Genomic DNA, 23,043 nt, shown 5'->3' with positions numbered 1-23,043 from the left:
ACTCTGCAGACCCACTGCGGTGGGCAGTGTGGAGAATCGTGGGGCTTGCTGGAACTGCTGCAGTAAGCACTGACCCTTGGAGCACTTTGCGTCGAGTGTCTGCTCTATGAAAGTTACTCTTCCTAGTTTTCAATTCCATTTTCATAATTTAAAAATCATTCAATTATTTGCTTGAAAATCCCATGAACTTTAAAGGGCCAGGAATATTTTCTTTGGCCACTTACAGACTTAGCAAGAAACAAGCTTATTTTTTTTTCTTTTCTGGTTTTAGAAAATTTCTAGCTAAGACGTGTCTTCGTTCTCACAACTGCTCTCTTTTTTTCATGGTACTTACCACCTTCTAACTTACTATGTAATTTTCTTATTTATTGTGTTTATTATCTTGTATCCTTCCTCTAGAGCAGTGGTTCTCAACCTTCTGACCCTTTAAATACAGTTCCTCATGTTGTGACCCAACCATAAAATTATTTTCGTTGCTACTTCATAACTGTAAGGTTGCTACTATTTTGGATCATAATGTAAATATCTGATATGCAGGATGGTCTTAGGCGACCTCTGTGAAAGGTCGTTTGACTGCCAAAGGGGTCGCGACCCACAGGCTGAGAACCGCTGCTCTAGAGTGTAAGCACAAAGAAGACAGGGATTTTTGTATGTTTTTAATCAACGGGATGTATTCCCAGCACCTAAAATAGTGCCTGACACACAGCAAGGACTTGTTGAATAAACTCGTTCTCCTACCTTTGAACGTCAATGGTCGGATTAATTTCCTTCATCTTTGGCAAGAAGGACTCGCTAGAATTTTTGGACATACATCTCTCATTGTTGACTTATAAATCTAGGCTAAGAGTTTTAGAAAGCTTTGGTCATCGTGTCATTTCATATTTGTTTGCCTATTTGAACAGGTCATTGACCACTACGCACCTGAAAACTGAATGAAGAATTATACCCTTTGGTAACTTCCACTAATAGCTTCAGACAGGGCAGAACACATTCCTCCTTTGGAACAGTTTTGAAAAATGTCATTAAGAGAGAAAGAAAGAAGGTTATTTCTTAGGAATTCATAGTCTATAAAATTGTAACTAAGATTTTTTTCCCATGATTACTAATGTCATGGGAATGACAGACTATTCTGAAGGAATACCATGTTTCAATAAAATGCCTTATATCTTTCATTTTGCTCAATATTTTGACTTATCAAAATATCAAACCTTTTAGGCCTTGCTTACTCCTTCCAGACAAAGGTCCTATAAACTAATAAACTATATATCAAATCAACTTTTAATGCACTGAGTTTTTCCTGGATGAATTTGAGTTCTGGAAGACTAACCTGGAAAATACAGCTATAATAGTGTCTGCTATTTTGCTTCACTGACAGCCCACTTAGGGGAGGACTTAGCCTTGCTAAAGCAATATTATTTGGCAAATAATCTGATCAATTTACTTTATATTCTTGGCAATGAAATATTAAGAGCCTACCTCAGTGTTACATCATCTATATAGTGCAGAGTCCTTGGCAGGAGATTAAATTTTGAACCAAATATCCAATTTCGTGGATATAAGAGGTCTTACTAAGTGCATTAAATAGATCTTCAGTAGAGTAGTTAATACCAATTAAATGCTAAGCTGTCTGAATCATGAGTTATCCATTCAGACATGATTTTGTTTTTCCTTCTTTAAATAACTCAGATTTTTTAGAGGCTGGGCCATCCTAATTTACTTTGGCCATTCAGTCTTCAAATTTCCTGTGTTTCAGAAAGCAATGATGAGAAATGCCATGCTGGGTCAGCAGTTTGTGTAAAATGGGATTTTGGACATGTCAGGTACTTTCATATTTGATAACTATGAGGACAAGCACAAGGGATGTTCTTAGTAAAGTTATTTCAAATGAAAATAGTACAAAATTGACAGTTTCAGTCTTGAATCTTTTGAGTGACATGACAAGAATACTGAATAGCTAGTTGGTTAGAGACTATTGTCAAAACAGTGGAAATAAATAGTTATTTTTCAAAGGGAAGCTGGCTATAGTTGAACTCTTTTGGATAATATATGCTCCTTTATATTAAAGACCCAATGTACTTTTAGACTCAGTCTACTGTCCAAATGTGATTTTTTTTTTTTTTTAACATGCTGCTGTTTCACTGTGTTGGCAGTGTAGACCCTTTGAGAGACTGGATTGCCATAGCCTGTCTCCTTTATGTTTACAAGGCCAAGTTCAGTAGCTAAACACTCATGATATAAAACAATTGGTAAGATAATTCTTAAGCACTCAGAGAATACCTGTATGCCATGCCTGTTCTACATGTTGTCACATGTTATTCTTCGCAGCCTCGGAGACAGTTCTTCCTCTTTACAGATAAGGAAGTGTACTCCAAGTGGTTAGGTGGCATGTCAAAGGTTACACAGTGTTGAGGTAACACATCAGGATTGACTCAAGACTTCCAACTTCCCCAGTATTGCCTTTGCTGTCTCCTACCTGCAGAAGGGATGCCAAACAAAAGAGTGAATGGAATTGGCAGAGAGGGGGCTTTAAATAAATGATTGTTACTTGATATTTTTATATAATACTAGAGGCCTGGTGCACAAAATTTGTGCATGGGGGGAGGGGTCCCTTAGCCCGGCCCTCAACCTCTCGCAATTAGGGACCACTGGCTCCTAACCGCTCACCTGCCTGCCTGATCACCCCTAACCGCCTCTGCCTTGGCCCCCACTGCCGAAGCCTCATCCGGAAGGACGTCCAGAATGACATCCGGAAGGTTGTTCAGCTGTCTGGTCTAATTAGCATATTATATTTTTATTATTATAGATTTTAATTATCAACAAGGGTCTCATGCCAAACATCCTAAAGGAATGTCAAGCTTTCAATATAAACCACGTGAACAGAAAACACCAGGTTCATATTTGAATTCTCTGTCAACTTTGCAAAGGGATCTTTCCTGCCTGCATAACAGACAGTGGAGAAACTTTGGGTATATGTCCAACATTGGCCCCTCAGGCTAATGCTAGGCTTGAGCATATGGTGCGTGCTGTCACCAGTGCAGCAGAGTTGAGCAGTGTGGACCATCTGGAAGTGAAAACAGATTTGGATTTCCTGGGTGCAATTTGGAGACCTCCCAGCGGGCCGCAGAGCACTGGGACATTTAGACAATGTATAAGCTGCCACCCTTATGCCCTTATTGGTGGAAGTGGGGTATTCCTTTCCCCGATGAGTGCTAGGGTTGGGTTCCTTACAATATCTCTGATAGATCCTCCCTTCCCCCAACTGGTGGGCAGAGTAACAGCAAACATGACTTAACCTGCAGCCCGGAAGTACCTGAGTGTCTAACCATGTACCTTATATGGACTATACATTAAGCCACCAATCAGCACCTGCCAAATACCCTAAGCCCTTGTTCCTATATGGACCATACATTAAGCCACCAATCAGCGTGCACCGAGTACCCTAAGCCCCCATTCCTCCCCATTCCACCCCTCAAAAGGAGTGCCCACCTCTGCAGGGGTTGCTGCTCTCTCATTGTGAGACAACTCAGCAGGTCTTTCTCCTAATAAAGCCTGTAGTCCTGGTTTTCAGCTCCCGACTGGTCTTTCATTCTTGAGAAAAAGATTTTCTGAGACTTGCACAAGAGGATAAGTGACTTTTATTTGTGTGGAATTATATTTCTGGGTTTCCAAAGCCCCATTTCCATAATCCACTCTTGGAAGAAGTGCAGCTGGGGATTCAGTAGAGCTAGAAGAAAAGCAGGGTCCAGAGTTTCCATTCCATCTTGGAAATGGGTCTGGCTTAGCATCAGGCTGCTTGCAGTCCATTGTCCATTGTGTGGGGAGCAAATGCAGGAGCATGAGAGCACAACCAAGAGCAACCAAGTGGGCCAAGAGGGAAAGAGAATGAACTCTTTTGTTTAGGAGATTAAATAACCCAACCTCCCCCGACACACACACACACACACACACACACACACACACACACACACACACAACTACTCTGGCCAGTGATCTGTTCCCAGATTGAAGTACCTTCCCTATTTCACCCAGGCTTTATTAGGCATGTGTGTCTATTCTCTCTCTGTCCAGTCCCTCCCTCCACCTCCCGAGATCCCTGGGGAATAGACCAGTGGCCCCCTGGGGAGTGTTAAACTGCAGCTTCCTGGCAAAACTGCCCAAGTGACAAGCCTACAATATTTGGCCTTCCCTTTGCTCCTTTCCTGTTATTAATAACTAGGTTAATTACTACAGTGTCGGATGCACTCTGAGGGGGAGGAAAGGAAACATTTCTTTCTATTCCTGATGCATCTAGCATTCCAGCTTGGGCCTGAGGTAGAGCTGTCAGCGGAGTTCTGTTACTGACAAATGCTTGTATGTGATACATGGAAACTAAGAGAAGAGACTGAGCAAGGCCCTGGATCGCAGGGAGTACTTTTATCACCTCTGAGTGATATTGAGAGGAGATTTACAAACATTGTTGAATTCTCAAAGGCACTTGAGTGATCGCTACCTAATCTTTTTAAAGTGGCTTGTAGAAGGATGTCATTTTATTTTTTTATTTTTTATTTTTTTATTTTTATTTTTTTAAATATATTTTATTGATTTTTTACAGAGAGGAAGGGAGAGAGATAGAGAGTTAGAAACATCGATGAGAGAGAAACATCGACCAGCTGCCTCCTGCACATCCCCCACTGGGGAAGTGCCCGCAACCCAGGTACATGCCCTTGACCGGAATCGAACCTGGGACCCTTCAGTCCACAGGCCAACGCTCTATCCACTGAGCCAAACCGGTTTCGGCAGGATGTCATTTTAATTTCTTTAAAACACAGGGCTTTTGCTTAAATACTATGAAAGACTGAGTTGAAGAAGCATCAGATTTCTTTCTCGAATCCTGTTTGTTTGACCTTTGATAAACTTAGCACTGAGAAAAGTCAGCTTTTTAAAAAATTGTTGCTGCTCGTGCTCCTGAGTGCTGAAATTTTTCAGAAAATTTATAAAGACCATTTTTGTGACTCATTTTTTAAAGTTAGGAAAACATCCCAGAGCTGTTGTGTTTTATTGTCACAATTTTGCGTACAGATTTAAGGAGTTGTGGAGAGAAATTCATTATTCTAGAAGCAGATAAACACTGGGTCATTAGAAATTAATTTAACAAGTAGTCTTTGTTTCTTGGCTGTTTAGGGGAAAATGGTATACCCCTTATGATGGATGTCTGGTGGATGTGGATGTAGAAGTTGACTTGGGACTGAGGAATGGAAAGAGCATTGATCACTCCAGAGCTTCCAGGGGAATGGAAGTTAACACGGGGTCTGGGTGCAAAATCAGATCTCAGAAGCCCTGTTGGAGGTGGTGGTGGTGGTGGTGATGGTGGCAGGGGGCGTTAGGAGTGGGCAGTTGCCTGGCGAGGATGAAGGGAACAGTAGTGAGCAGCAGGGAAGTAGTTGCCCACTTCCTGCATTCTGAAGCATTCATCGGGCCCAGGTTCCCTGCTATAAAAATGCTGGGAAGTAGGAATTCCCAAGAATCTTTTCCAAAGACATTTATTTATTTATTTATTTATTTATTTATTTATTTATTTATTTATTTATTTTTGGAAAAGCTAATAAATGCACTTGGAAAACCAAAAGCAAAGAGTTTGAAACACGTATTGAGGGGGAAAGGTCTCTTTCCCCAGGGCTATCTGACTAATCCTGAAAAGTTAGCACCTCAAGAAAGGCCCTTCCCTGCCTGTTGGCACATTTGCTTGGTCATTTCCTCCTATTTTTATGCTTATTCATCCTGTGGCCTGCGTTCTCCGTGACATGCCTTTTTTTTTCCACCCTCCTGTGGGGAGAGATAACATTCTCAGGACTTAATTCTCATCTAATACATTTTATTTTTAACCAGCCTCTACATCCTTTCCTCTTTGCTTCTTATTTTCACGAGTCTTTTCTGCCTTTTTTCTCTGCCTTTTCTGGCTTCCTCAGAAGGTGTGAGCAGAACATCCGGTTATAATATATTGCACCGGGGTTTGGGGTCCAGAGCAGCTGCTCAGGGTACTGGGAACCTGGCTCAGCTTCTGAGGGCGGGGAAACTTTCTCCTCTGCCCACGTTCCTTCCTGTTTTAAATGGGGCAATTCACTCTTATCTCCTCCTCCCCTCTGGGCTATCTGTAAATTTCCTTTTGTCTGTGAAGTTATCTTATCTTGATGAAGGAAACACGCTTTAAAAAAACAAGACAGCTGTGGCTTGCAGTGATTAGAAGGGACTGAATGTCCCCTTGGCAGTGGCCTTGCAGCCACTGAGGGCTCCGCAGTGTGACTGAGCCTTGACTTGACATGATGATTCTGGGATTGAGATGAATGAAAGCAGCCAGTGTCCACCCAAGTGAAGGGAAGGGGTTTTGTTTGTCTTGTTTGTCATGTGACCTCTGACTGCGGCTTTCCCAGACAAGTATGTTAGGAGTAAGCTGACCTCAGCTAGGTTAAGTACATATACATTCTTTTTTTTTTTCTTTTTCGTCTTTGCCCTGACACGCCCCCTCCCCAAATATGACTAAATATGGTTATGGCTGAAAGTTCTCCAACTAACACTGGGGTAAAGAGAAATCTTTTAACCTGAGAGTGGCGTGGGGTTTGCAGTGCCTGGCTGCATTCCCCAGAGAGGGTTGTGCATGGGAACGTGCTCGAGACTTGAACTTCATGGCCTCCAACTGCATTTGGTTCTCAGCGGACCGGTCTTCCCTCAAGTATCACTTAGCTTTGTCACACATCCCATATACAGTTGCTATGCATTTCCTATAACACTGTGACAGGTACTTGGAAACAAAAGCTACAAACAAAAAGAGATCCACGGTGTAGCTTCACAGCATGGCAGACTAATATCAGAGGATCTAAGAATAATATCGCTAAGCTGTAAGTACTTGGTCATGTACCAACCAGGGTCCTGGGAAGAAATGGATGACGTACAAATTAGGGTAATTGGAGGGGAGTTAAATAAAGGGACTTTTTTTTTTTTTTTTTTTTTTTTTTTACCAAGGTCGGGAGGGTAAACCATCAGAGACAGCGAGCACAGAACCTCCCTGGCCATGAAGGGGTGGCCAGGTGTGAACCAGTTTTGTGGATGGGGGAGGGGAAAGGCAGAGCATCACCTAGTTCCCCACCGGCTGTTGGGCTGTTTCTCTGGGAAGGGGATGTGGGCGGGGCAGGCCCCTCTAGATCACACAGGGTCTCATTCACTGTTCTGGTCCTTGTTAAAAACAGAAGTGAAATAATTGCACGTAGTCTCATTTAACAAAAGGTGAAAGCTGTGTTTTACTAAAACACGTACTGACATAGTGGTAGGCTGCGTACTTGCGTCTTCACACGTGCACTGATCTGTGAGTCAGATTTACCGTTGGACATCCTGGCTCTAAGTGCCTGAGACACAGGAAATAAGTTTCAGAAGGAGGTGAAGGTGGAGTAGAAGGAGGCTGGGGAGCTTGCGGGGATAGGGGTGGGGGGAAGGGGAGTGGGGGTGGGTGGAGGGAATGGCACCCTGCTGGGTGGCAGCAGCCTAAGGCACTTTTCCCTCATTTCCCAAGGTGGGCTCTGCCTCTGATAAAGTGAAGGGAGTGGATGAGTAATGAATAATGGCCGGACTGAGCCTTGAGCTGTACAAATTAGATCATGTCTAAAACCCACATCGGAACTGGTCTTGGGAGTGACCTGTACAAATGAAAGTAATATTATTATGAAGTTTCAGCTTCAAGGAGAGTAATTATATCATGGTCATTTCTTTCCTTATTAGATTATGGCCAGGGGCTTCTTGGGCGGGGGGGGGGGGGGGGGAACTACTCTGTATTTACCGGACTTACTAGTTAGCATTTCCCCCAAATCCCAGCCACGTGTTCTCCTGCTCCCCTGTGCGCCCTGGAGGCAGCCTCTCCATAAAATCCAGCAAGACGGTTAGCCACACCCCCGCCACCTCTAAAAGCAGAGGCGTTAGTGACCTGCAACCACCTGAAGGGCTGAGCTCCTTCACAGCTGCTGCTCCTTTAACGAAACAGCCCAGCGCGGGCTTGGAGGTGTCCTTACGGTCAGCTGTTCCTCCCCCAGAAGCTTGAGTTCCTTCCCACCAGTTACGCCTTTTTCGCCAAGACCACAGTGAGCCCAGCTCTGTCCCCTGCCCACAGGGTAGGAAGTGTGGCGGTGCACTGCCGAGGGTCTGGACCCAGGAGCTGGTTCTCGTAGTGTTTTCAAACTCGGAAAAGGTGCAGCTCTGAGATAAGGAAAGGAAACTAGCTACATGGTGAGACACTTGGGACATTCTTGGGTAAATGGTGCTGCTTTGGGGGAATTAAACAGCACGAACAGGCAGGGAATGTTGCGAGCAGCTAAGCACAACTCCGGGTGTGTCTGTGAGCTGTGGGTGATTCTCTTAGAGCAGTGTGGTTCTCAACCTTGGCTGCACATTAGAATCACCTCAGAATCTTTTTTTTTAAAATATATTTTATTGATTTTTTTTTTCACAGAGAGGAAGGGAGAGGGATAGAGAGTTAGAAACATCGATGAGAGAGAAACATCGATCAGCTGCCTCCTGCACACCCCCCACTGGGGATGTGCCTGCAACCAAGGTACATGCCCTTGACCGGAATCAAACCTGGGACTCCTCAGTTCACAGGACGATGCTCTATCCACTGAGCCAAACTGGTTAGGGCACCTGGGAATCTTTTTAAAATCCTGATTTCTGGGCCTCATCCGGAAATTCTGTTTCTTTGTTGTGGCCTCACCCCATAACAAAGAAACAGAATTTCCGGAGGATGAGGCCCAGAAATCAGGATTTTAAAAAGATACCCAGGTGATTCTAATGTGCAGCCAGGGTTGAGAATCACTGTCCTAGAGAGAGCACTGGTTGCTTGGGGTATGACACTCCATCCCCTGTCCCTCACAGCAGCTTGGCAGATGGTAGGAAGGCACCATGGTTTATTGGAAACAACATGGACTTTGGAGTCAGGTCTGGTTTTGAATTTCAGTTCAGCTGCTTTTAACTGTGCACCTGTGTAAGGTGTCTGTGCCTGTTTTCTCTATGACTTTGCTTAATGATTATATGATAACTCACTCACGCAGCGTTTCCTGTCCCACCTGAATCTGGGTTCTGCTAACTCAGCGGTCTTTGTGCCTGAAGGACAAATGCAAGTCTATTGAATTTGGATGTTGAGAGAGCTGCCTGGCCATTGTGGCCTCAGGAGTTGCTACTGGGTAAAAGGGCAAGAATGAATGACAACAGCACAGCCCAAAGTAGGCTGGAATGATTGCTGAAGCTGCCCAAGGAATATTCAGAGAAATATGGATGGCACATAGCAGGGCTTCCCCGGGGGTCTGTCCTAGGACCACCATGCCCGGAATAAAGGGTAACAAGCAGCTCTAGCGGCACTCCTCAGGCGGCACTGCCTGGGGCTCAGCTCCACCGGGAATGAAGGTTTAGGGTACTGTTCCAGGTAAAGAGCCCCGGACAGCTGTGGAGCTGGTTGAAGGAAAAGGAGGTGCGATAGGGAGTGATGAAGTCAGACAGGTACCAATGTACTGCCTCTCAGCTCCAAATCCTCCCTTCGTTGCCTTGATCATGGAGCTCCAGGGCTGGGCAAACTTTTTGACTCGAGGGCCACAGTGGGTTCTTAAACTGGACCGGAGGGCCGGAACAAAAGCATGGACGGAGGGTTTGTGTGAACTAATATAAATTCAAAGTAAACATCATTACATAAAAGGGTACGGTCTTTTTTTTTTTTAGTTTTATTCATTTCAAACGGGCCGGATCCGGCCCGTGGGCCGTAGTTTGCCCACGGCTGATAGACACTGTAGACATGTCTCCTTTGCCATTGGGCACATGCTAAGCTTCGTTAGAGGATGCTGGAGGGGCATCACAGGAGGAAAGGGGAGTCTTTCTGTTTGCAGTGCGCTCCTGTTCTGCTTGCCCCAGCGTTGCCTGTGGAATATGTTAAAGGACCCTGAGTGGCCTTATCCTCCTGTAATCTAAAAAAATATATGTTTTTATTGATTTCAGAGAGAGGAAGGGAGAGGGAGAGAAACATCAATGATGAGAATCATTGATTGGCTGCCTCTTGCACATCCTTCACCGGGGATTTAGCCTGCAAACCAGGCATGTGCCCTGACCTGGAATTGAACCCTGACCTCCTGATTCATGGGTCTATGCTCAACTACCAAACCACACTATCTGGGCCTCCCATAAGTTTCATGCCAGCACCCAGCCCAGTGCTCAGCCTGAGGCTCCCAGTGGGAGGCGTCCTGACCAGCAACCTGCCCTCCACCCACCTGCCCTCCACCCACTTTGGACCAGCACCTCCCTGGGCACCGGAAGCGCTTCTCCGTCATCCGGTGGGCTGCAGCCTCGTTCTCTGGAAGCATGTGAATCTTAGCCTGGGGAAGGAGCCAGCCTTCCCAGTTTGTTCTCCCTCTGTTACTCTTCCTCCGCTCTAGCTGTTCTTCACCTCCCTGTACAGGCTCCCTGTGAGTGGTTCTTCTTGTTAACCTTCCATGTTGAAATCCCTACATAGTTTCTATCTCCCACCTGGGCCCTGACTGACTAGAATTGGTGCCAGGAGTGGTCCCCGAAGGTAGATTCTCTGTTCCCCCCCACCCCACACAAATGGCGTTTTGGGATTAGTCTGGGTTTAAGTGCAGGGCTCCGCTCCTTGCCAATGGGAAATGGGGTGCGGGTAGTCTATGGTGTGCAGCAGCATCACAGTGAATCAAGCTATCAACTGCGGTTAACTGTGATGCAACGCCAGTGGAAATAGATGCCTCAGAACCCCAAGCAACTGCTGGGCTTGACGGTTATGGCAGTGACGATGACTCCAAAGACTGAGATGCGGGGTGGGCGTGGCTTCGTGTACTTGAGTATTTTCAGAGAGAAAATGACAAGCTTGGGCCCTTTCATATAGCTTACCTCATGGTGTGACTATAGAACGTCAGTAGCCACAGGCCTGATGTTGCTGAAATCAGATACAAAATTTAATTGTGTGGGTTGTCGAATTATGGTTGGGAAATTCACCGTGTGGCCAAGTTTCTTATGTTAAAGTTGAGGTTACTGACTGGGAAAGAATGAAAATCTGAAACTTGAAATGAGAATATCTGGTTAGATTTTGATAAAATTAACAATCTTGAGAACCACCCTCCCCTCACCCCCCAGCTCACCTCGAGCTTCCCTGCCCAGTAGAAGGGTCTTGCCCTCATATCAGAAGAGACAAACCTTCCTTTGCTTGAAAACCCCATGATAAGCTTATTGGGGAGCAGATTCCTTGACAGGGATGCTCACTCTCCTCAAGGCCCGCCACAGCCACCCCTTGTTACCAGTAATTAGCCCTATAAGTAGAGTCAGTTCCCAGCATGCTCCAGGACAGGAATCTCCTGTGACCCGAGAAGAAATCACTTCTACACTGAATGAATGGTAGCACTTGGCTACTATATCAGGAGACACCTGGAGAATATGTATGGGAGTGGATTCCAAGGGTGTTAGATTTACTGAGATTATGGGTTTTCCTCTTATGTTTCTACAACTATCCTAGATAATAAAAGCATAATATGCAAAACTGCCGAATGGCCAAACAGTGAGTGACCATCCAGACGACCATCCGGAAAACCATCTAGGACCACACTATGACACCCACTGGCACCAGGCCAGCCAAGGAGGGTGTGATGTGATTGGTCAGGGGCCCGGCCATCGTCCCATGAATGCCCTGCAGAGGGAGGCCCAGGCCACCGACCAGTGGGCTGCAGCGGGTGGGCAGGGCTCCCTCTGCAAGGGTAGCCCAGATCCTGGGTGCCGGAGGGAAGCTGGTGCTGGCAGCTGGGAGAAGGAAGGCCTACTCTTGCATGAATGTTGTGCATTGGGCCTCTAGTAAAATATACAGCTCTCTGCTGTATGCACTACTCTTTGCGACTATAATGATTTTTGTGGATTGTAACTTTTCAGAAGTAAAAGTATCTCTCTTCGATTTCTCTTAGTGATTGTTACCTTGAATTCTCTTTTGTCTGAGACTGATAGTGGTCTATTCATCATCCTTCAGTTAGCATTTTTCTGCTATATGTTTTTTCGTCTCTTTATTTTCAACATTTTGGTGCCATTTCATTTTAGGGTTATTTCTTATAAATAGCCCACAACTTTGCTTTCCATATACAAACTATCTGCTATAGCCACTGAAATGTTTAGCTGGCATGCCATGTTTTACATGCTTTTTGTTTTCTTGTTTGCTTTGTTCCTTTCCTGTCTTTGATCAAATTTTTGCTTGCTTTTGTTCTTATTCCTGTTTTTTTTTGTGTGTGTGTGTGTTTTTTTTTTTTTTCCTCTCTAGTGGTTCAGAAACAATACACTGTATTTTTTTAGTGGTTAACCTTAAATTTTTTATGTGTATGTATTCTCTGGAGATAATCAGACTCTGTAGCTCCCTCTTGCACAAAATAATCATGTTTGCAGTTTCTTCTTCCTCTATTCCATTCCCCTTTCACATGAAGATAATCTTAGATATTAGTTCTAAGGTTGTTTTCCTGTAATAATGACTTTTTAGAGGTCTTTTGTTTTAATGGTTTCCTTGGTTGCCATTGTTTTTTTGTATTCCAGGTCCTTCTTTTGGATTCATTTTTTGTTTTTTTCTTTAGCATGAGAAAACCGTATAGTATTTCAGAAGGTGTTCATGGTGCTAAATTCAGGTCTTTACATGTCTGGATTTTTCCTGCTCTATTTTGAATGCTACCTTGGCTGCTTGGTTTATCAATAACTGAGATTTAGGTTAAAATCTCTCACTATGAGTGTGGATTCTTCTATTTCTCTTGGTAGTTATGTCAGTTTTGGTATATATATATATTTTAAATATATTCTATTGATTTTTTACAGAGAGGAAGGGAGAGGGATGGAGAGTTAGAAACATCGATTAGCTGCCTTCTGCACACTCCCTACTGGGTATGTGCCCACAACCAAGGTACATGCCCTTGATCAGAATCAAACCTGGGACCCTTGAGTCCGCAGGCCGACGCTATATCCACTGAGCCAAACCGGTTAGGGCTGGTTTATATATTAAAGCTATTTTATTAGATATACACAATTTTGGAAATTTATTATATATATAATAATTTTGGAAATATATATATATATATATATATATATATATATATATATATATATAAATTGATTTCAGAGAGGAAGGGAAAGGGAGAGTGTGATAGAAACATCAATGTTGAGAATCATTGATCGACTGTCTCTAGCACATCCCTTACTGACAATTGAACCCACAACCCAGGCATGTGCCCTGAGTGGGAATCGGACCATGACCTCCTGGTTCTTAGGTCAACGCTCAACTACTGAGCCATTCTGGCCAGGCAGAAGTTTAAATACCTTCTTTGTGAGTTGAACGTTTTGAAAAATCATTAAGAGAACTCTTTTTCTGGTAATGCTTCTAGTTAAAATTTGTCTTGTCTAATGTTTATAGAGCCACCTGAGCTCTTTTTTTTAGATCTTTATTTCCAATCTTTTAGTATGTGGGACTTTTTTTTAAATCTAGTATAATAATCTTTGTCTTTTAAATGACTGAGTTTCAGTTAAAATTTTTTTACAACTTTTTGTTTTGAAAAATTTCAAATGTACAGAAAAATTTAAGAATAATAAAGTTATTAGACTCACAATCATTAATAGTCTGCTACATTCTCTCTCTATGAATATATTTATATACAAATGCATATGTATACATGTATACATAAAATTCATAAGTATATATATGTACAGTGGTAGCAAAAGTACAGTTCTTTGTGTGGAAAAATATATAATACAAGAATATATAATAATACAAGAATAAACTATTTTTCACATACTCACAGTTGTAAACCTACTTTTGCCCGGCACACACACACACACACACACACACACCTTCTTGAACTGGATGAAAGTTAATTGAGCATGTATGTCAAGAACACGGACATTCTCCTACCACAATGCAATCATCCACTGTGAAATGTTAACAATGATACAATATTATCATCTAATATATATACACTGAGTGGCCAGATTATTATGACTGGCCAGATTATTATGACCACCCCATCAGTACAATGAAGTGAATTAGTTATGCAAATAATAATAATAATAAAACCTTGAGAGTATTTGCTTAGGAAGTTTTCAATATTCGGTATTTTTGGTGTCAGTGAAGCACTGAAGGGGCGGTCATAGTAATCTGGCCACTCCGTGTACAGTCCACATTCTGATAGTTCAAATTGTTCCAATAAGGTCTTTAAAAAAATTTACTCCTGCTCAGGATCCAACCAAGGGTCATGAACTGCATTTAATTTTCACTATAAAGTAGAACAAGTCCTCAGCCTCTTTTTAAAATTATTTTTAATTTTTAGAGAAAGAGAGAAACATCGATTTGTTTGTTGCTCCACTTATCTGTGTATTCATTGGTTGATTCTTGTATGTGCCCTAGCCAGGGATTGAATCCACAACCTTGGCATACTGGAATGCCTCTCTAACCAACATAGCTACCTGGCCAGGGCCCCGGCCTCTTTTTTTCTCTTTTAAAGAATCCAGCTCAGTTGTTTAAAGGGTCTCTATTTGTATTTGTCTGACTCTTTCCCTGCTCACAGTTGGGTCAGGTAAGTATTTCTGTCAGTGCTTCACAGACGGGCAATGTTGTTCTCACTTCAGCACATATTGGGGGTGCATGATAGAGTCTGTCCCATTACTGTATTACTGATACTTTTGATCACTTGGTTAAGGTGGGTGTCTGTCACATTTCTCCACAATCTTCTCCCCAACAATTTCTTATCCAATATTTTATCCATTTGCGATTTTTCCTGTTGTGAAATAATGATTTTCTATTTTTGTCATTTCTTCTACTCTTATTAGTAAGCATTCTACTTTAAGGGGAAGCTTGTCCTCCTGTCTTCTCTTGCCCATCCTTTTAAAATAAAATTTTAGATCAGGGTGGATTCATTTAAGATCAGGGTTGTTTATTCAAAATAATAAACAATTACATTGTTTATTCAGTGTTATAATCTACTAGAGGCCCGTTGCACGAAGAGATTCGTGCAAAAGGCCTTCCCCTCCCCAGGCTGCCGGCACTGGTTTTCCTCCGGCACCTGGGACCCAGGCCTTCGTGACTCCGGCTGGAGCCTTCAGTCTTCGTGGCTCCAGCCGGAGCCTTCAGTCTTCGCTCGTCTGCTATGCGTCTATGTATGCAAATTAACTGCCATCTTTGTTGGGTTAATTTGCATACTCTCCTCATCGACTGGTAAGCATAGTGGAGGGATGGTCAATTTACATGTTTGTCTATTATTAGGTAAGAAAGATTCCTGTTACTAGTCATTTTGAGGTTTAAATATATCCCTGATGGCCACCGAGAGCTATCACACTCCCATGCCCTAATACTAGAACCACTGGCTTTTGAGCACTTATTTACCTTCTGGTACAGCAAGCCCTTCCAGGCTTCCTTTTTATTTTCCCTGTCTCAGCCATGAAATCAGTCATTTCTCCAAGACATCATAATGTCTCATTATAGTGGGGAATAGTATTTAATACTAGGATCTGGATGCTAGGTGTACTCCTTGGCACAGAGATCTAATTGCTTCCAGGCCCTTCTGTGGAAAGAGCTGAGAAATAGTGAGTTTATAGTGATGGTCTCTAATTCCACGCTAACAACACAAGGTTTTTCTCTCTCCTGTCCACATTCGATGTTTGTATCTCTGTTCTCCCACAGTGAGAACCTGGAGTTCCAACCGTGTATTTGCTCAGTCCTACAATACATTTCAGAATATTTCATAATCCCTTCATCAACAAAACACTTACTAAGTCAAGTTTAAGGTTTCTTTGCATTTTTACCCCCTTAGACAAAACTTTATTCCATTGAGGGTGTATTGTCAGAGACAGTGTTTAGAAATTTAGATTAAATTTTTCTTCTGGGTAATTATGTATCAATGTGTATGAAACTATGGTTGGTTTCTTTTGTTTCTATTTACATTCAGTTTTAGAGTTCCCCCCATTCTTGTTTCAGTTTAATTTTGCATGCATAAACATTAACGTGGTTCAAAAGTCAAAACTTAGGAGTCTCATTCCCTTCTCTGTCTCTTCCATCAACAGATACCAACCCTCCACCACATCGGCCACCGATTTTGTTTCTTCTTTATGCTTTCTGTTTAATTTTACAAAAATAAATGTGTGTATTCCTATTTTTATTTTCTTACATAAAAGATGACATACAAAATTTTGTGTGTTGCTTTTTCACTTAAAAGCAATCCTGAAAATCACTCTACATCATTAGCTCACAGAGATTTTCCTCATTCTTGTGAATATTTCATTTAAATTAGGTGTGATCATGGGTTTTTTGGACTTAAATCTAACATGTTATTTTGTGCTTTGTACTTACCCTGTTTTGTTGCGCTCTTTCCTTTCTTGCATCTTAAATTTATTTTTATAATTCCATTTTCCCTGCTAGTTTAACTTTATACATTCTTTTTTCTACTCCTTTCTAGATGTTATCCTAAAAACTACACCATGTATCAAGGTCTGAAGTTAACTTTACCTTTCTGGGAAATGCAATGATCTTTCTATATTTAACCTGGCAAGACCTAGTTTATGCATCCAGTGTTTTTTTAGATGAACTCACATGTCCTTCTCACATCTCCGAGCTTTCACGTTGTATCATATTTGCTTCTCCCGGAAGGCATCTGTTAGTTTACTGTATTTTCTAATTTTGTTTTCTGTAAATGTCTTTATTTTACCTTGACTGCAATAATATTTTCACTGGGAATGGAATTCTAGGTGGACAGTGATCTTTAACATGCTACAAAAAAGAGGAATCATTCTATTGTTTTTTGCCTTGTTGCTGTCAGTCTGACACTCTTTTTAGGAAAATCTGTTCGTTTTTCCCAGGTTTCATCTAGGAGTATCCTCCTTGTCTTTGGTTTTCAGCAATTTTATTATGAACTAGAGGCCTGGTGTATGAAATTCATGCACTCAGAGGGGAGGGAGGCCCCTCGATGCAGCCTGTGCCCTCTCACACTCTGGGAGCCCTTGCGGGGAGCGGGCCTAAGCCATCAGTCGGACATCCTTAGTGCTGCCGCAGAGGCAGGAGAGGCTCCCGCCACCATGCTGCACTCACCAGCCGTGAGCCCAACTTTTGGCTGAGCAGCGCTCCTCCTGTGGGAGCGCACTGACCACCTGGAAGCAGCTCCTGCATTGAGCGTCTGTCCCCTGGTGGTCAGTGCATGTCATAATGACCGGTCGTTCTGCTGTTCAGTCAATTTACATATTAGCTTTTTATTATATAGGATTGCTTAGGTATGAACTTATTTTTATTTATTCTGAATTTTGGAATTCATTAAGCTTCTTGCATCTGGATTGCTTATGTAAAATTCTCACCTGTTATCTCTTCAAATGTGGTCTCTGACCCATTGTCTTCTTTGGGAAGCCCAATTGAATATCCTTTATATCTGTAACTCCTACTTTTTTTTATCAATTCTTGTGTGTGTTTGTGTGTGTGTGTGTTTGTGTTTGTGTGCATTTGTTGGTCTCTCTGGGCTACATCTTGGATAACTTCTTTTTTTAAAAAATATATATATTATTGATTTTTTACAGAGAGGAAGGGAGAGGGATAGAGAGTTAGAAACATTGATGAGAGAGAAACATTGATCAGCTGCCTCCTGCACACTCCCCACTGGGGATGTGCCCGCAACCAAGGCACATGCCCTTGACAGGAATCGAACCTGGGACCCTTGAGTCCATAGGCTGCTGCTCTATCCACTGAGCCAAACCAGTTAGGGCTTGGATAACTTCTTTTGATTTTTATCTCTATTCATGAATGTTTCTGATCTACTGTTAACTTATCCTCTGAGTTCTTAACTTTGGCTATCACATTTTTCAATTCTAGAAGTTCTATTTGGTTCTTTTTCTTTTTTTAAAAAATATGTTTTTATTGATATTAGAGAGAGAAGAAGAGATAAATCAGCTGCCTCCTGCATGCCCCCTACTGGGGATTGAGCCCACAACCAGGGCATGTGCCCTGCCAGTAATTGAACTGTGAACCAGTTACCTTTGGCATATGGGACACCACTCAACCAACTGAGTCACCGCCAAGGCTGGCTCTCCTTATGTGTAAGACCACTTGGTGGATTTTCTGTTCCATGCAGATGTTTTCACATGCAAGTTCAAGTCTAGTGGGAGCAACAGATTGTCTCAGACAAAAATGGCTTGTGTGTTCATTTATCTCTGGAATTCCTTTTGTTCTGCTTACATTGTTAGCCCCTCTAACTTTTAAGCAAGATGTCTGTTTTTATTTTATTTTTAAACACTTCACCCAGAGATTTTTAGGTTTGTTTTCAAAAGGACTTGTCCAAATACCCTAGTCTATTATTACAGAGAAATTTTATGGTCTCCTCGGAAAATTTATTTCTTCCTTATTTCTGACTTTTGGAGGGTGGATATTCTTTGATTTTTAGTTGGCTAATGGCCATTTCTTAGTTTCAATGATGTAGGTATGAAGGACATAAATAAAACAAGAGAATAAAGCTATTCTGTACCAGAAACCTTAAGTGCTATGTAGTTAGTCCTTCCACCAACCCCAGGAGATGGTAGAATTGGTGGTGGCTATTGTTTTCCAATTTTATGTAAGAAGAAAATGAGGGTAAGTAGCTTCACCAATGTCACAAAACTAGCAGGTGGCCAAGCCATAGCCTTAAACCAAGGTCTCACACCACAGCTGGGCTCTTAACACTTTATTCTAGAAGTCCCCATTTATAGCAGTTTTACAAGCTACTGGAATCAAAATCATTAGAGATAGAATCAGAGAATTTAAATTTGACTCAATATGCATAGATGCTATAACACTCATGGCATTGCTAGTCAAAGCCATGATTCCTACCAATCCTTACCCTGTGTATATGTATGTACATGGAGCTACACATCTCAGCTTAACACCGTCCACATAGATATTGGCAAATCCCTGGGCAGGGCATCACCATTTCATTCCCTCCATCCCCTACCCCCAGACATTTAGTGCAGAAGGAGGCAATGGGATCGTTGACTTAGACTGTCATCGTGTTGCAATCCGATGTTCACAAATCTATGTCTTAAATATAAAAAGCTATTCAGGGTATGCATTTTCTTCTTTTTTTTAAAAAATATATTTTATTGATTTTTCACAGAGAGGAAGGGAGAGAGATAGAAAGTTAGAAACATCGATGAGAGAGAAACATCGATCAGCTGCCTCCTGCACATCTCCCACTGGGGATGTGCCCGCAACCCAGGTACATGCCCCTGACCGGAATCGAACCTGGGACCCTTCAGTCCGCAGGCCGACGCTCTATCCACTGAGCCAAACCGGTTTCGGCATGCATTTTCTTCTTTATGTCCTTGACAATTCCTGTAGGTTTTTATATGAAGATACACAGTACAGTGGTTAAGGATGTGGACTTTAGAACCAGGCTGCCTTGGTACAAATTTTGACTCTGTCACTTGTTGCCTGGATGACCTTGGGCTAGCTGTTTGACCTCTATGGATCTCAGTTTTCTCACCTGAAAAATGGAGATGGTGGCATCTACCTGATAATGTTAATAGGAAAATAAAATATAAAGTAGTTAAAAAGTATTTGACACCCAAGTAACACCTGAATGCTTATTGTTAGTAACTAATATTTTCATTATTTCTGAATAGCCTCTCCCTTTAGGATGTCATTTTTTTTTTCCTGAATCAAGATTTATTTATTTATTTTTTGTTAATATCTTCAAATGATTAGTGTATACATATTTGTTTTTGTTTTTATTTATTTCCAGTTTTATTGCATGTTATAAGTCTTTTAAGGATTTCAGTAATCTAATACCTAAATAAATTTTGTCCCAGAAACATTTGAGAATGTCTATTTTCTAAAGCAGGGGTGGGGAACCTTTTTTCTGTCAAAGGCCATTTGGATATTTATAACATCATTCGCAGGTCATACAAAATTACCAACTTAAAAATTAGCCTGCTGTATTTGGTCAAACAGTTAATTAACTCACCCCTCATACCTTGGTGGGGCCAGACCAAATGATTTCCTGGGCCTTATACGGGCCCGTGTGCCAGATGTTCTCCATCCCTGTCCTAAAGAATGCAAAGTTATTTATATGTACATATAGATCTGTATTAAATCATCTTTGTTAATGTTAATTTTTAAGTCTACTAGACCTGAAAATCATAAATTCTCCACCGTATTTCTAGATTTATGTATTTTAGATTTAGACATTTTTAGTTTTTCTTTTTCAATGTTGCTCTGTATTTAGTGAAGTCTTCTCTCATTTCTGAGCAGGGAGATAATCTTCTATTCAATGATCCATTTCCCGCTTTTATTTTCTTACTGTTTTCTCAGAATCCCTAAGGGTCTACTCTTGGTTTAAGGTTAGATAGCTGTTCTAGGAGCTGGAGGAGTCCCCCAGGGAGGGAGGGAGCAAGCTGTGCTCCCTGTCACTGGGCTGGCACTGCAGAAGCAGGCACTGCCACGTGGAGATCCTGGAGGGAAAGGGCAGTGGAACAGATGCTCTTGCTTATTTTTAAACCATAGTATTTCTTTGGCTTCAACTAATACAGCAACTCCCCTCTTCCTCTTGGCAGCTTGAGGAGAAAGCCCAGGGAACCAACCGGAAATAAGATTCTACATGAAGTCACATGAAAAGGTAAGGACATTCTCCCAGACCTGGTTGGTCTGGGCAGCCCTTCAGAGTTGTGTTAAGAGATGACATTGCAGACAGGGTGCCTGCTCATTCCCAGGCTTCCATGGGAGTTTTCCCTCTTCACACCCCACCTGTGAAAGTTGCTAGGCAGCAAGGAGAGAGAAGTGCTAGACTGGAAGCAACTTTTCATGCAACTCTTTGTATTTCTACCTACACTGAGCAAAGCACCTTTCCTGTGGGGATTTTTCTTCAAAAGCAAAGTATTCTTGTCTTTGCTTCTCTGCCTACACTACTAGCAGTAATGGAATGGCCCAGTTTTCCAAGGCTACACACTCAAGGGAGCACAACTTCTGCATTTAACTGCCTGTGCCGAACCTCCTGTCTCGAATGCCTTCCCATTCAATCGAAGGACTTTCAAGGTTGCTCAGTGCAGGCTTTGGGACTGCGCCAGTGGAAGGAGCTGATTGGCTGCCAGACTTCCTCTTGTGAAGGGCTGAACTTTGTGTGTGTGTGTGTGTGTGTGTGTGTGTGTGTGTGTGTGTGTATAACAATGATACCCTTGGTCTGCTATCAGCTGGATTATCAGCATATATTATGACCCAATTGTGATGATGGGTTTGTTTTTACCTCCTCTTGATATAGCAACTAGAATACATCTGAGAACAACTGAACTGGTTTAGGAGCAAAGAACTCAATTCTCCTGTCCTTTTACCTGTTCAACCTAAAATTAAAAACTACTTCCATCATATCCTTTGTCTTAATTTCCCATTATACTATGCTATGAATTTCATCACACACATCTTTGTAGCTATTAGCGAGCATGTTTTATTTTGCTTGGTTTTGTATGTCTCTTTGTGGAAACAAAGTACCTAGCTGAATACTTTTATAAAGTAGTCACTTAATAGCAATTGAGTGATCAGATCTGAAGTTTTGTTGTTATTTAGCAATGCTTTGTCATCATCTGAGCTAACCAGCCACTGGACCAAATGGAGTATTTCCATTAGCTTCCATCTTAGGACTGGTGTGTGTATGTAACAATCTTTATTTTGTTTTAAAAACCTTATGTGTGGTACCTTTCCCAGCTGTCTGAGGGCTGGGGGTAGGAACTGCCAACATTCGTCTCTGCAACTTGCCCTTTTCTGTTTCCCATGGCTTCACCTCTTTTGGTAGATTATTTTCTTGTTAGGTTGGAATTATCTACTGAGAGTGTATAATCATTTCTTATATTCACAGTTGTCATTCTATTGCTTTGACCATTTGCCTCAGCCATTTTATATTTCTAGCTTGGGAACCAACACATTATAACCCCCAAATAATCATTCATGATCATATGGTCAAATTAACAGTTCCACTTTCACTTACCATCACTTCTACCACATATGGAATGAAAGAGTTTCTTTTCTTTAAGCAACGACTTGAGAACCCTGTCCAGGTTTTTATTGGTTAACCATTCAACTGGGATTATTTTGGAACATGTTCAATATGCCTTGAACCTCTACATACACTCTGGAAAATACAGAAAAAGTAGGTTCCCTGAAGGAATGTTCAATATAGTTGGTTACCAACATATACCCATATGAAATGCAGTGGTCCCCCCTTACCCATGGGGGATATGTTCCAAGACCCCCAGTGGATGTCTAAAACAGTGGGTAGTATTATATATATACTAGAGGCCCGGTGCACAAAAATTTGTGCACTCGCGGGGGGGAAAGGGGGGTCCCTCAGCTCGGCCTGTGCCCTCTCGCAGTCTGGGACCCCTCGGGAGATAACGACCTGCTGGCTTAGGCCTGCTCCCGGGTGGCAGAGGGCAGGCCTAATCCCTAGGTACAGCCCCTGGTCCGGCTCAGAGCAGGGGCCGATTGGGGAGTTGGGGCGCCGCCCACTGTCATGCACAGAGCAGGGCAGATTGGGAGGTTGCGATGCCACCCTCAGTCACACTCAGGGTAGGGTCGATTGGGGGGTTGGGGCACCGCCCCCTGTCACACTCAAGGCAGGGTCGATGGGGAGGTTGCGGTGCCACCCCCTGTCACGCACAGAGCAGGGTCAATCAGGGGGTTGGGGAGCTCCCCCGTCGCGCACAGAGCAGGGTCAATCAGGGGGTTGGGGAGCTCCCCCTTGTCACTCACAGAGTAGGGCCGATAGGGGAGTTGGGGCACCGGCCCCTGTCACACCCAGAGCAGGGACGATCAGGGGTTTGGGGTGCCGCCTTCTATCACCCACAGAGCAGGGCCGATCAGGGGGTTGGGGCGCTACCACTGTCACACTCAGGGCAGGGCCGATGGGGAGGTTATGGCTCTACCCCGTCACACACAGAGCAGGGCCCTTGGGGTGGGGTGTTGGGGTGCCACACCCTGTCACACACAGAGCCGCAGGGAGATCAGGGGGTCGGGGAGCTCCCCTCTATCAG

This window comes from Myotis nattereri (genome assembly GCF_964212035.1).
Source record: "Myotis nattereri genome assembly, chromosome: 1".
NCBI classification, from domain to species: Eukaryota; Metazoa; Chordata; class Mammalia; order Chiroptera; family Vespertilionidae; genus Myotis; species Myotis nattereri.
The sequence above is the reverse complement of the archived record's forward strand: the minus strand, read 5'-3'. Positions refer to the sequence as shown.